This window comes from Echinops telfairi, unplaced genomic scaffold (assembly GCF_000313985.2).
Source record: "Echinops telfairi isolate 266 unplaced genomic scaffold, ASM31398v2 ScPeMD7_7405;HRSCAF=8443, whole genome shotgun sequence".
NCBI classification, from domain to species: domain Eukaryota; kingdom Metazoa; phylum Chordata; class Mammalia; order Afrosoricida; family Tenrecidae; genus Echinops; species Echinops telfairi.
Window position 1 is genome coordinate 330,362 of NW_022111305.1, and position 12,542 is coordinate 342,903.

The window sequence follows — 12,542 nt, forward strand, 5'->3', positions numbered from 1 at the left end:
CATCCTGAACTTCCCTGGAGAGAGCATCCTGAACTTCCCTGGAGAGAGCATCCTGAACTTCCCTGGAGAGAGCATCCTGAACTTGAACTTCCAGTACCCTAAACAGTGAGAAAATAAATTTCTATTTGTTAAGTCCACCCATTTAGGGCATTTTTGTTATAACAACACTAGATAACTAAGACAGTTCACATGTACCAGCATTGCAGCTCATAAATTGACTCACTTAATCCTCACCACAACTGTCAAAGTGGATGATATTATTCCCATTTTACTGATGAGGAAGAGCAAATGGTAAGCATTTTGTCCAAAGTCACATACATGTAGAATGCCCTCTCTTCCATTCTTCTTGGCAAACTTCCACCCATCTTTTAAGCAAATTCTGTGATGTCTGCCCATCCTTGAACTTGGTTGTTCTGGGTTAATTGTCTGATAGCTGATTGCTCCAAGGGCAAGCCTATGTTCTATCCTTTACTGAGTCTCCAGAAACTATTCAGGAATCTAATGAATGCTTTTATGAAAGGATGCAGTAATGATTTATAGGGTTCATTTTAAATCTGTAATATGACAACTGAACAATTTGCCAGCTTTTTGCAATCAAATCTTCATGCACTATATGCAAAACTCTGACAAAGGTTTAACTGTAGGTCAGCTGGATCTTGTAGATCAGGTCTATTCTCATAAGTTCATTTTAGAACAATATAAGCTTTTCTGAGATGCTCTGGTGTTACCTAAATTTGCAGAGAAGCAAGGAGCTTTCAAATGACTGAGCTCAGCATACTGTTTGTTCAGATGGTCTTTGAGTAAATTTCTTTAGTCTGAGTTTCGGTAGTAGCAGACAATGGAACCTGTGAGGTAGAGAAACAACCATTGCTACTTGCCGCAGACATGGTCAGGTGGGCAATGAGCGGAGCGGGAGCAATGAACCCTATGCAAAAGAAACCGGAATCATCTCTACTTCAGATATTTATGGGGAGAAGATGACACGAAGGAGCAAATGAACATGTGAAGCCCTTACCTTGCTTGCTTATCTACTCAGACCCCACCAAGAGAGCTAGTATCCATCCACGTTAGTCATTTAATTTACTAGGATTCTTTCCTTTGATTTTTCCCAATGAACTAGTGAGGAGCTCTGGTGGTGTAGTGGTTATGCATTGGGCTGTGATCCACAGAGTCATCTGTTCGGAACCACCAGCTGCACCTTGGGGGTAGACTGGATGGTTCTGCTCCTGGAAGGGTTACAGTTTAGGAAACTTGCAGGGCAGTTCTCCCCTGTCCTGGAGTTGCGATGAGTTGGCTTCAACTAGATGGCAGTGAAGCTGGTTTTTTGAGTTTTTATGAACTAGTGGAGTATGTAACTAGATGCCTTCATCATCCCCAATCTTGTTACTATCCTTAATATCCTAGAGCAGGAAGAACAAATAGCATGGTTTTGAGCAATTTGCCCAACGTTATTCAAAAAACTCCCTGTAGGAGCAGAGCTGGGAGTAAAACATGGGCTCTGAGGGGGAGTACACAATTCTGCGTACCACCAAAAGATCTATAGAAAATCCTACAGAGCTGTAAATATGGATAGAGTGATGAAAACATTTGTAAGAAAATGCTTTATCAAATGTTAAAGTGTATCTTAAAAGACAAATGAACACCATTTTATATGATCCAGATCATCATTCTTCGCATGATCACTGCCTTTGGGGTGAGGGAGTGCTTTATATTATTATTTGACTTAACCCTCCCAAGAACCCTATGGCGTAGGTATTCTCCCCATTAGCAGAGGAGGAAAATTGAGCCTTTGAGAGGTTGTTTGTTCAAATTTGCATCCTTAACTTGAGCTATGCAGATTGGCAATTCAATATGGTGGACTCTCTTAGAAGGCTTTTCTGGCCCTCAGGGCGAGAAATACTCTTTGAATTATAAAGCATACCATAGTGAATGAATGATGGGGGGAGTGCGGAGTGGAGATCCAAAGCCCATTAGTAGGCCACTGGAGATCCCCTTGCAGAGGGGTCTCAGGGAGGAGATGAGCCAGTCAGGGTGCGATGTAACAATGATGAGAAATACAACTTTCCTCTAGTTCCTAAATGTTTCCTCCCCGCTCCCACTATCATGACTCGAATTTGACCTTGCAAGTCTGGCTAGACCAGAGGAGGTACACTGGTACAGATAGGAACTGAAAATACAGGGAATCCAGGATGGATGAGCCCTATAGGACCAGTGGTGTGAGTGGCAAAACAGGGAGGGTAAAGGGAGAATGGGTAGGAAAGAGGGAACCAATTACATGGAACTGTGTGTGACCTCCTCCCTGGGGGACAGACAGCCGAAAGATGGGTGAGGGGAGACGTTGGACAGGGCAAGATATGACAAAATACCCATTTATAAACTATCGAGGGCTCATGAGGGAGGGGGGAGCGGGGAGGGAGGGGAAAAATGAGGACCTAATGTCGGGGGTTTAAGTGGAGAGAAAATGTTTTGAGAAATGATGTACAAATGCGCTTTACACAATTGATGTGTGTATGGATTGGGATAACAGTTGTATGAGCCCCTAATAAAATGTTTTAAAAAATTCATTTAAATATTAAAAAAAATAAAGCATTTGGTTTCTATTTTTTTGGCTGTCCAGCATACAAACATTTCCCTAAGTACACTAGAGCCCTCTATTTACCTAAGGAGTCCAGAAGCAAAAATTAACCAAACGCACTGCCATCCAATCCAGTAGATGTAGACTCACAGTGATTCTATAAGACAGGGTAGAACTGCCCTTGTGAATTTTCAAGACTTTAACTCTTTACAGGAGTAGAAAGCCCTGTCTTTCTCCCTCAAGTGGTAGGTGGTATTGAACTGGTGATCTTCTGAATCGCAGTTGAACTCATAAGCACTATGCTACCAGAGCACCTGTTAAGTCCAAAGGAGGCCTCTTCTCCCTACTCCCTGAAAATGCACCCTGCTCCATCTTCATGACTGAAACAACCAACAGGTCATAATCTAGTAGCATCAGACCTCTCAAACTTCAGGAAAAATCATGCGAATCACCATCGGCATCAGCACAGCATTGATTTCTATGAGGTAGAGGTCAGGGGTACATCTACTCTCTAACCCTCCTGCCACCTGTGACACCAACATCCTCTGCATGATTCACTCTACTTCTCTGCCCAGGTGGTATAAAAACGGTGTGGTGGCCACACCATTGTCCATCTATCACACCACAGTCCAATAATTCATTACAATGGCCCCTCAAATCTCACACACAATATTCATGACTATGTGGTCTCTTAGGGAAGTAGTATTCTAACTAACACAACTTCTGGCTAGTTGACTGTGCCCACAGACAGGTCAGCTTCTCCGCGGTACCTTCAGGCTTCAGTCCCCTCAGGCCCAGCCTTTGCCACTGGGCCTCGTTCAGGCAAATATCATAGCTCCTTTGACTTCTCTGGCAAGTGTTCAGAGGCACCCCACTCCTCCAGGAACCCTCCTAACGAAGTTTATTAACGCGCTCATTTTGTGGGTCAGCAAGCCCACTGCAGTCCACCACAGTCATCCCAGGCCACTTCTTGTCTTTGCCAGGGCTACAGCCTTTAGGCCTAGCAGGATGACAAAATTAGCCTATTCCTTAGGTAGGCCACCATCATCGACTTTGTATTGTAACTGGCCAATCCGTCAAAAAGGTTTTTCATAAAGTGAGGTAGAACCTGTACCTGGTAGCAGCTAGGTGCTGTACTAGCTACCAAAAACCTCAAAAGCAATAAGCTCAGGTCCTGGGCCTGAGAATGGAAGTATCATTGGAGACGAGAGATTCCGAAAGCCTCAGATCCTTTCTTAATGGACAGTCCTGGAGCTTACCGACACAGGACTCCAAGTGCATGGACTGCTCTGCAGGGAGGGTTACTCTGGCAGCTCCAGCACTGTCTTCGCCACCACAAGTCACAGGCACATTTCAGTAGTGCAGGTTACAACCTTACTGGCACAAAAACAATTTCATGGTGGTTCATCTTGTGCAGACTCTGCTGTCAAAATGCAACCAGCCTACCTGGGGACATTTCTTGTGTCTGTCAATACATAAAACTGTGTCACCATTTTGGGGACAAGCATACATCAGATATTTCCTAGGCTTACTGAGGGGGTGAGAATTGCCAAAGATAAAATGTGGGTTTTTTTAATATGCTCTTTAGAAACAGTGTGCATTTGGTACTCAGCAAGAAAAATACCCGAAATCAGAGTTAATCTTAAACTTAAGTACTGAAACAAAGTTTCTGGAATATCCCTCCTCTTGACATAAAATTCAGATCTTAGAGAACAGAAATATTTGCTGAAATTAAAGGTAAATGTCATTCAAGAATACAGGACAGGTATCTATTATGAGGGCTACTACTTTCAGAGTATCTAAAGTTACTAATAAATTTCCTTCATTGACACTGTAATTAATTTTCATCTATTTATTATTACCATTAGAGGTCTATTTACTACTATTATTTCATCACGTACTAAAGCAAGAAATGTGATGACACCAGATGGCTCCCAGCTATCCCCTACGCCAACAAACACACCCAGAACCCCACTTTAACTAGTAAGCAGCCTCCCTTTAGTTCATTCTTATGGCGTGGGTGCTGAGGGAAGGAGGAGAGAGTAGGGAGGAGAGGTTTCATGCTCTGATGTAAAGGCCCCGTGCCTGCTGCTGACTCCTAGACTGATGTTTGGTTTCATTCCAAGGAAGTCCTGGCACCTTTACTTGGGTCCTAAGGTCTTTTGAGGTCAGTTATACCTATCTCCACCCAGAAGCAGATAAACTCCTAAATAGCCAGGGACACAGGAGGCCTGCCAAGACAGTAGATATGGGGAGAAAAACAAAGACCGAGTTCCAAGGACAATTATAACAGGAGAGTTTTTCAAGCTATAATCCTTTGCTGAATTGCTGCTCTATGGTGAAGGGCTACCAAGCTTTTGGGTTGAGCTTTATGTCGAAAGGCACTTTAAAGGGCTCTTGGAACTCACCTTTTAAAATTTACGGATGAGTAAATTTATGGGTGAGGCTTGGACAGTTCTGTTGCCATAGTTCAGGTCTCACAGCTAGCTAAGGAAACAACTAGAACTTCAAAGTAATCTTCTTACTTTTAATCTAGGGGTAGTCCTTTGTGCTGTCCAAGTACTCCTCCTAATTCAGTTTTCAGTTCAGAATACTCCACGGCCCCCACTGCTCATCCCCTTCGCTGTTACAAACTATCTGTAAGTCCCTCTGTATAGACCAAGAGTTCACTATATGTCAGGTACCATGAACACAAGGTGACCATTTAATTCCCATCTCTCCCTTTTAAGTTCAGCCTTTCCCTCTCAGAAGGAAATGCTCCTCTCTTTCTGAGAGGTGCTTGCTTTCGTAGGTAGAACATGCCTCAGGCAGCACATCTACCTCTGAACAATAAGCCAGTGAACATTCTATGGAGTGCCGCTCTGTTTTGACGCACACGGGGCTGCCGTGAGTCAGAATTCATTCCACATCCACCAGTAAACAGGCATGGCTATTGACCTGGGAGAAAAGCAAAGCAATAGGAGACACACCTGTAGTGTTCATTGTGTCTGTAGACAGCAAGTTGATTTTGAAATTGTATCAAGATACTTTCAGGAAACCATGAGGATTGCATTGCCAGTGTCTGCATGGACTTTTCTTGAATTGTATTTTACAGCCCAGAGCTGAAGAGGCCCTGGATTTTCCATCGTAACTGTAAATGCAGCCCTCAAAGAGGATTGACTTAACACCAAATTTCGAAAATGATTCAGTCGCTATTAATTCACATGATTCCCTAAAATCAGTAATACATTGAAAAATCTAACAGGGTTAACAAAAAAAGAATGTATTCAGTAAGGGAAAAAAATAATCCATAGAACTTTAAAATGTTTTCTAATTTTGTTTCTCAGAGGAAGCAAAATCTAGCCAAAGTCTAAGGAAATTTGTCTCAACTTGACAATACTGGCTTAAATGAACCCTGCCATGGAGTTGATGCCTACTCATAGCGACCCTATAGGACAAGGTCAATCTGCCCTTGTGGGTTTCCAAGACTGTCATTCCTTGTGGGATCAGAAAGCCTCATCTTTCCCCCTCAGAGCGCCTAGTGGTTTTGAATTGCTGTCCAAAAGGGTAGCAACCCAATGCATAAGCACTATGTCACCAGGGCTCCGCTATGGGCTTAAATAGTTTATTATTTTCAAATATGATGTAACTGTTTTCATTCCTCATTGGCTTCTGAGTTCTTTTCTCAATTTGGAATTAGTGAATTATATGAGAACCTGTTGGCATAGCTTTCCCAACTTCCCAATTGCTATATTTTCACATAAGAATAAAGGAAAAGCAACAATAGCAATGGTTCCACATGAATTAGAAAATCCAAATTTGTATCTATTTCCTCTGGAAAGATGAATTAGTGTTCCTGATGTTGGAAATACTGTTATGCCGTAAACTATATCTTTCAGAAAGATTCTGATTTCAGAATGAAGAAAATGGAAGGGTAATGTTAAATTAACTTTACACATTTTAACTAAAGCATTGTCAGTAGACAAGAGTTTTCAAAGTACCTGTTATGTACAGGGTATAGAGCAGATATACAATATTTTTAATTTCACTATTGAGAAGCAAAACACAATATTGAGGAAATAACATTTAAATGATGGAAGAATTATTTGGACCACCATCAACATGATTTAGTGATAAAATTTCTGATTCTGTGTTTTCTAAGGTGCATTTCATTTTCTTTCAAGGTCATACAGAAACCCACCAAGGTCCTTCAGCCTAAACTGGAGAAAAAGAAATTGAGCATACGTATTTCATAATAACAATGCTCCACTAAAACAGGGAGAATGAAGAGTAATAAGAGCCCCCCCTTCCCCCCACCCAAAAAGCTCCTATATACCTCCATTCCTGGGGTAGGTCCAGGTACTATGGCAGGGGCTAGACCCAATCCAGGGATACATATGGCAGCCAATTGAAAAGGAGGGGGAAATAAAGAGGGGGAAAAAGACATGGGTAGCGGGGTACAGGGCACTAATCCACCCAAGGGGAGAGTTTTGTTTATATCTCCGCAGGAGAGGGAGAGAGGGACCAGACTTCAATCCGGTGTGCCAAGACGTGAATAAAACATACCGGCATGATGCAGGGAACCAATAGTGAGGTCTGTGGGCTGGCCCCAATCCCAACTACGTGGACCCCACCCCACCCCACCCCTCAGAAGAATGGACTTCAGAGGACAGCACTGAAGCTACAGCTCAAGGAGAGGGGCATGTCTGATCAGAACACACAGGAACAAACAAAGAGGGAAGGAGAGAGAGTGGAACACACCCTGGCCCACCAAGCCCAAAGAATGACGTTCCTGCTCAGAGCAGCCAATGCACAGAGAGGACCATAGGTCAGCCCCACCAAGAAACACAGACAGGACGTCCCTCACGGACCCATAGCACTACGAGGGACAACACTGGAGATACAGTGCAGGAATTGTGCATGATCTGACACCATCACACTAGGGTGAAACACTAAGGGAGTACAGCAGAGCATCAAGGATAGCAGCAATGAAGTCCCCAGGGAATACCAAGAATAGACTTTGAGGTCAGGACGTGGCCATCAGACTCCACTGGAATACACTCCTGAAGGTCAACAAACAGACCGGGAAGTATTTATAGGCTTTTCTTTTTGTTGTTTTGGTTTTTGTCTTCTTTTGTTGTTTTGTTTAGTTCTGTCTTGTTTTTGTGCTTATTATTGTCTCAGTATGTCTATCTAGATCAGATAGGCAGGATAAACAATCTTGAGGGGAAAACAATGGGACCAACGGTTCTGGTTGGACATGGGAGAGGGAGAGGTGAGGGAAAGGAAGTGGGTGTTAACAAACCCAAGAACATGGGAACAACAAATGATCTAAAATCGATGGCGAGGAGGGGATAGGATGCCTGCTGGGGCTTGATCAACAGCAATGTAACTGAGAGGAATTACTGAAACCTGAATAAAGACCGAACATGATAGTGAGACAAGAGGAAAATAAAAGGAAATAGAGAAAAGAACTAGGAGGCAAAGGCCATTTATAGAGGTCTAAATACAGGCATGTACATATGTAAATATATTTATATATAAAGATAGGAAAATAGATCTATGTACATAAATTTATATGTTAAGTATTTAGGAAGCAGATGGACATTGGGCCTCTACTCAGGTACTCCCTCAACACAAAAACTTTGTTCTAATAACCTGGTATTCTGTGATGCTCACCTTCCAGACTCGATCGCTGAAGACAAAATGGGTGCATAAGCAAATATAGTGAAGAAAGCTGATGATGCCCAGCTATCAAAAGATATAGTGTCTGGGGTCTTAAAGGCTTGAAGATAAACAAGCAACCATCTAGTTGAGAAGCAACAAAGCCCACATAGAAGAAGCACACCAGCCTGTGTGATCATGAGGTGTTGATGGGATCAGGTATCAGGCATCAAAGATGCAGAACAAAAAATCATATCAATGTGAATGAGGGGGAGTGTGGAGTGGAGACCCAAAGACCATCTGTAGACAGTTGGATATCCACTTACAGAAGAGTTAGAAGGAAGAGACGAAGCATACAACTTTCCTCTAGTTCTTTAATGCTTCCTTCCCCCCACTATCTTGACCTAAATTCTACCTTAAAAATCCAACTAGACTGTAGCATGTACACAGGTACAGTTAAGAGCTCGCAATACAGGGAATCCAGGACAGATAAATCCCTCAGGACCAATAATAAGAGTAGCAATAGCAGGAGGGCAAGAGGAAGGTGGTGGTACAAAGGTGGGGGCAATTACAATTATCTACATATAACCCCTTCCCAGGAGGACAGACAACAGAAAAGTGGGTGAATGGAGACAGCAGTTGGTGTAAGACATGAAAAAAAAAAATCAATTGTCAAGGCTTCATAAGGGAGGGAAGTTGGGGGAAATGAGGAGCTGGTATTAAGGGCTCAAGTAGAAGGAAAATGTTTTGAAAATGAGGATGGCAACAGATGTACAAATGTGCTTGACACAATGGATGGATGGATGGCTTGTGATAAGAGCTGTAAGATCTCCCAATAAAATGATCTCTAAAAAAAAGAGAGAGACACACGTCCACCAACATATTTTGTTTGGAATGATTCCAATGAAGAACCTAGAAACAGACTTACCCACATGCCGTACATTCTACTTGTGGCCAGAGATGGGACTGGACCCAGAGGAGCCATGAGAAAGAACAACCAGGAGAGATGGGCAGCACCAGGAATGCAAGACCAAACCCCCATCTCGCAATAAGCGGGTGGAAGCATAGATAGTTGGAGGGAGGGCAGGCCACATCTAGGGAGGAACATAAAGAAGGGGAAGGTGGGCAGCTGGAGGGAGAAATGGGGTGGGGAGAAACTGAGTTGATGGCATGGGGGGAACAGGGTACTAACCCACCCAGGGGGAGAGTATTGGTTGTGTTCCCACAGAACTGGAACGTGCATACAGACCCCACAGATGCCAAACCAGGAGGGCAACGTAAAAAGAGACTGGACCATATGCTGGCCCTAACCAGAATCAGCCCGACCCCCACCATGGTAGGGAGTACCACAGAAAAATAGATCGTCTGGTGTGAGAAGGAACTGACCTACCACACCACACCCAGAAGGAAGCTGAAGCAAAGGAAGGAGGCAGAATGGAGCGGAGCACACCTGGGCCCACCAAGCTCAGAGGACGACAGCCCAGCTCAGAGGGCCCAGTGTACAGAGAGGACCATATAGCTGCCCCCATGGTGAGATGCGACATCCTGCACTGACCCATGGCCCTGCACGGGACAGCATCAGAGACACAGTGTGGGATGTGTGACTGAGCTGACCCCACCACACTGAGGCAAAACACTGGGGGCGTGCAATGGAGCAGTGGGGGAAGTAGAGCAAGGAGATCCCGAGAGAGTACAAAGATGGACTTTGGGGCCAGAACGTGGCACCCCATCAGACTCATTCGGAAAACACTCCTAAAGGTCAACAAACAGACCTTGAACTACTAGCAGGCTTTTTTTTCTTTCTGCCTATTTGTTTTGGGGTTTTTTCTTTTAAATTTTGTATGTCAGTGGCTTTTTTGTTTGTTAGCTTGTCGGTGCTGCTGCCATCGTTGCCATGTTCTTATGTGCCACTTTGGTGCTGCCAAAGCCATCCCCAATTTTATGCACATATTAATGTGTCTGCAGGTCCGCCTAGATAAGAGAGGCTGGACAAACAATGTGAGAAGAAAATAAAGGGACCAACGGTCCCAGAGGGACATGAGAGTGTGGGAGGTAGGGGAAGGAGGAGGGTGTTGGCCAACCCAGGGACAAGGGAACAATGAGTAATTCAAAACCAATGGCAGGGAGGGGATGGGAGGACTGGTAGGGAGTGACCAAGGGCAAGGTAACTGAGAGGAATTACTGAAAACAGAATGAAGGCTGAACATGGTAGTGGGACAGGAGGAAAGCATAAGGAAATAGAAGAAAGGAGTAGGAGGCAAAGGGCATACATAGAAGCCTAAATACAGACATGTACATATGTAAATATATTTACGATTATGGGGGAAATGGATCTATGTGCATATATTTATAGGTTTAATAGTAGGGTAGCAGGTGGACATTGTGCCTCCTCTTGTGCATTCCCTTAATACAAGAGCACCTTGCTCAGCTAAATGGTCATTTCATGATACCCACCTTCCTGACATGATCGCTGAAGACAGACGTGCGCATAAGCAAATGTGGTGACGAAAGCTGATGGTGCCCAGCTATCAAAAGATATAGCATCTGGGGTCTTAAAGGCTTCATGGCAAACAAGCGGCCATCTAGATCGGAAGCAACAAAGCCCACAGAGAAGAAGCACACAAGCCTGTGGGAACACGAGGTGTTGAAGGGATCAGGTAGCAGACACCAAAGAACAAAAACCATCATTGTGTGACTACCTTCCACACATAAATGCTGAAGACGAATGTGTGCATAAGTAAGTGTGGTGAAGAAGGCTGATGGTGCCCAGCTATCGAGACCTATAGCGTCTGGGGACTTAAAGGCTTGAAAGTAAACAAGCGGCCATTTAGCCCAGGATCAACAAAGCCCACATGGAAGCAGCACACCAACATGCGTGATCATGAAGGGCCAAAGGGACCAGGTTTCAAGCACCAAAGGCAGGGGTGGGGGTGGGGGATCATTTCATCGTGAATGAGGGTAGAGCGTGATAGGGACCCAATGTTCATCTGTGGACGACTGGACATACCTTGCAGAGGGGTAGTGGGGAGGAGATGAGTCACTCAGGGTTCAATGTAGCAATAATGAAACTCACAACCTTCCTCTAGTTCTTAAACGCTTCCTCCCCCCAACAATCATGATCCCAATTCTACCTTGCAAACCTGGTTAGACCAGAGGATGCACAGCGGTACAGATGGGAACTGGAAACACAGGGAATCTAGGACAGATGAACCCCACAACCGCGGGTAGAAAGGGGTAATCAATCACAAGGATCTACATCTAACCTCCTCTCTGGGGCAAGGGCAACAGAAGGGTGGGTGAAGGGAGACGCTGGGCAGTGTAAGATAAGATAAAATAATAATTTATAAATTATTAAGGGTTCATGAGGAAGGGGGAGTGGGGAGGAAGGGGGAGGGGAAAACAGAAAATGAGCTGATTCCAGGAACCCAAGGGGGAAGCGAATTTTGAGAATGATGAGGGCAACAAATGTGTAAGTGTGCTTTACACAATTGATGTATGTATGGATTGTGATAAGAGTTGTATGAGCCCAATAATAAGATTTTTAAAAAAAAGAGAGATGTGCAGAGGGACAAAAATGCCTCCACAGCACTCTTCTTTTCCTTTGCAAACTTTCCCCGTCCCCAGGGACTTCTTTTATAGCAGAAAAAAGTTTTGAAATAGCCCCAAATAAATTTAGAATTTGAGACTATATATACATACAAATATGTATATCAGTGATTGCTTAAAGGGATAATTAGGAAACTACAACTGGAGTATCCAAACTTGAACATCTCTTGTCTTTAAAAAAGCAAATTCTCTGAATAATTTGGCACCTGCTGTAGACTAATGACATGCAGACCTGACACAAAAATCCCATAAATTGTGATGCTTTAGTGACGTCCTAGTTAAAATTTTATTTCATTTTCTTTACTGGGGCAAAGGTAAAATTTTAACCACTTGATTGCAAAATGTTTACATTTTATTAAGATGCAGGGACTATTTTAACATAATAAACCCAGTACTTGTGGTAGATATGGATAGCATTAAGTAGAAGAAAGTTGAAGGAAGTGGTGTTTTTATAATAGCATGCAGGTAAACGCTTTGGTGGTTTTTCCTCGAATGTGTCCTGAAGTATGAAATTGTGTTATAGGTTTCTCCTCTTTAAGAGACACATACTTATAGTGGAATATCTAATATGGATATGTGAATAATATGTCAATCCACAGGAGTCCACAATACGTCTGTGATATCCATGTATTTAAAATAACCCCAGATAGCCAAAAAGGAAAGTTTGTCGTGCTTTCTTTCTTTAAACTACCTTTCAAATTTTCTTACTGTTATTTTT

At 43.4% G+C, this 12,542-nt stretch overlaps 1 protein-coding gene across 2 annotated transcripts in view; it reads right to left on the reverse strand.

Moving 5' to 3' along the window:
- Positions 1 to 12,542, reverse strand: part of CLDN10 (claudin 10) — a 173,739-nt gene that overhangs the window by 160,269 nt on the left and 928 nt on the right. The window lies entirely within an intron of this gene.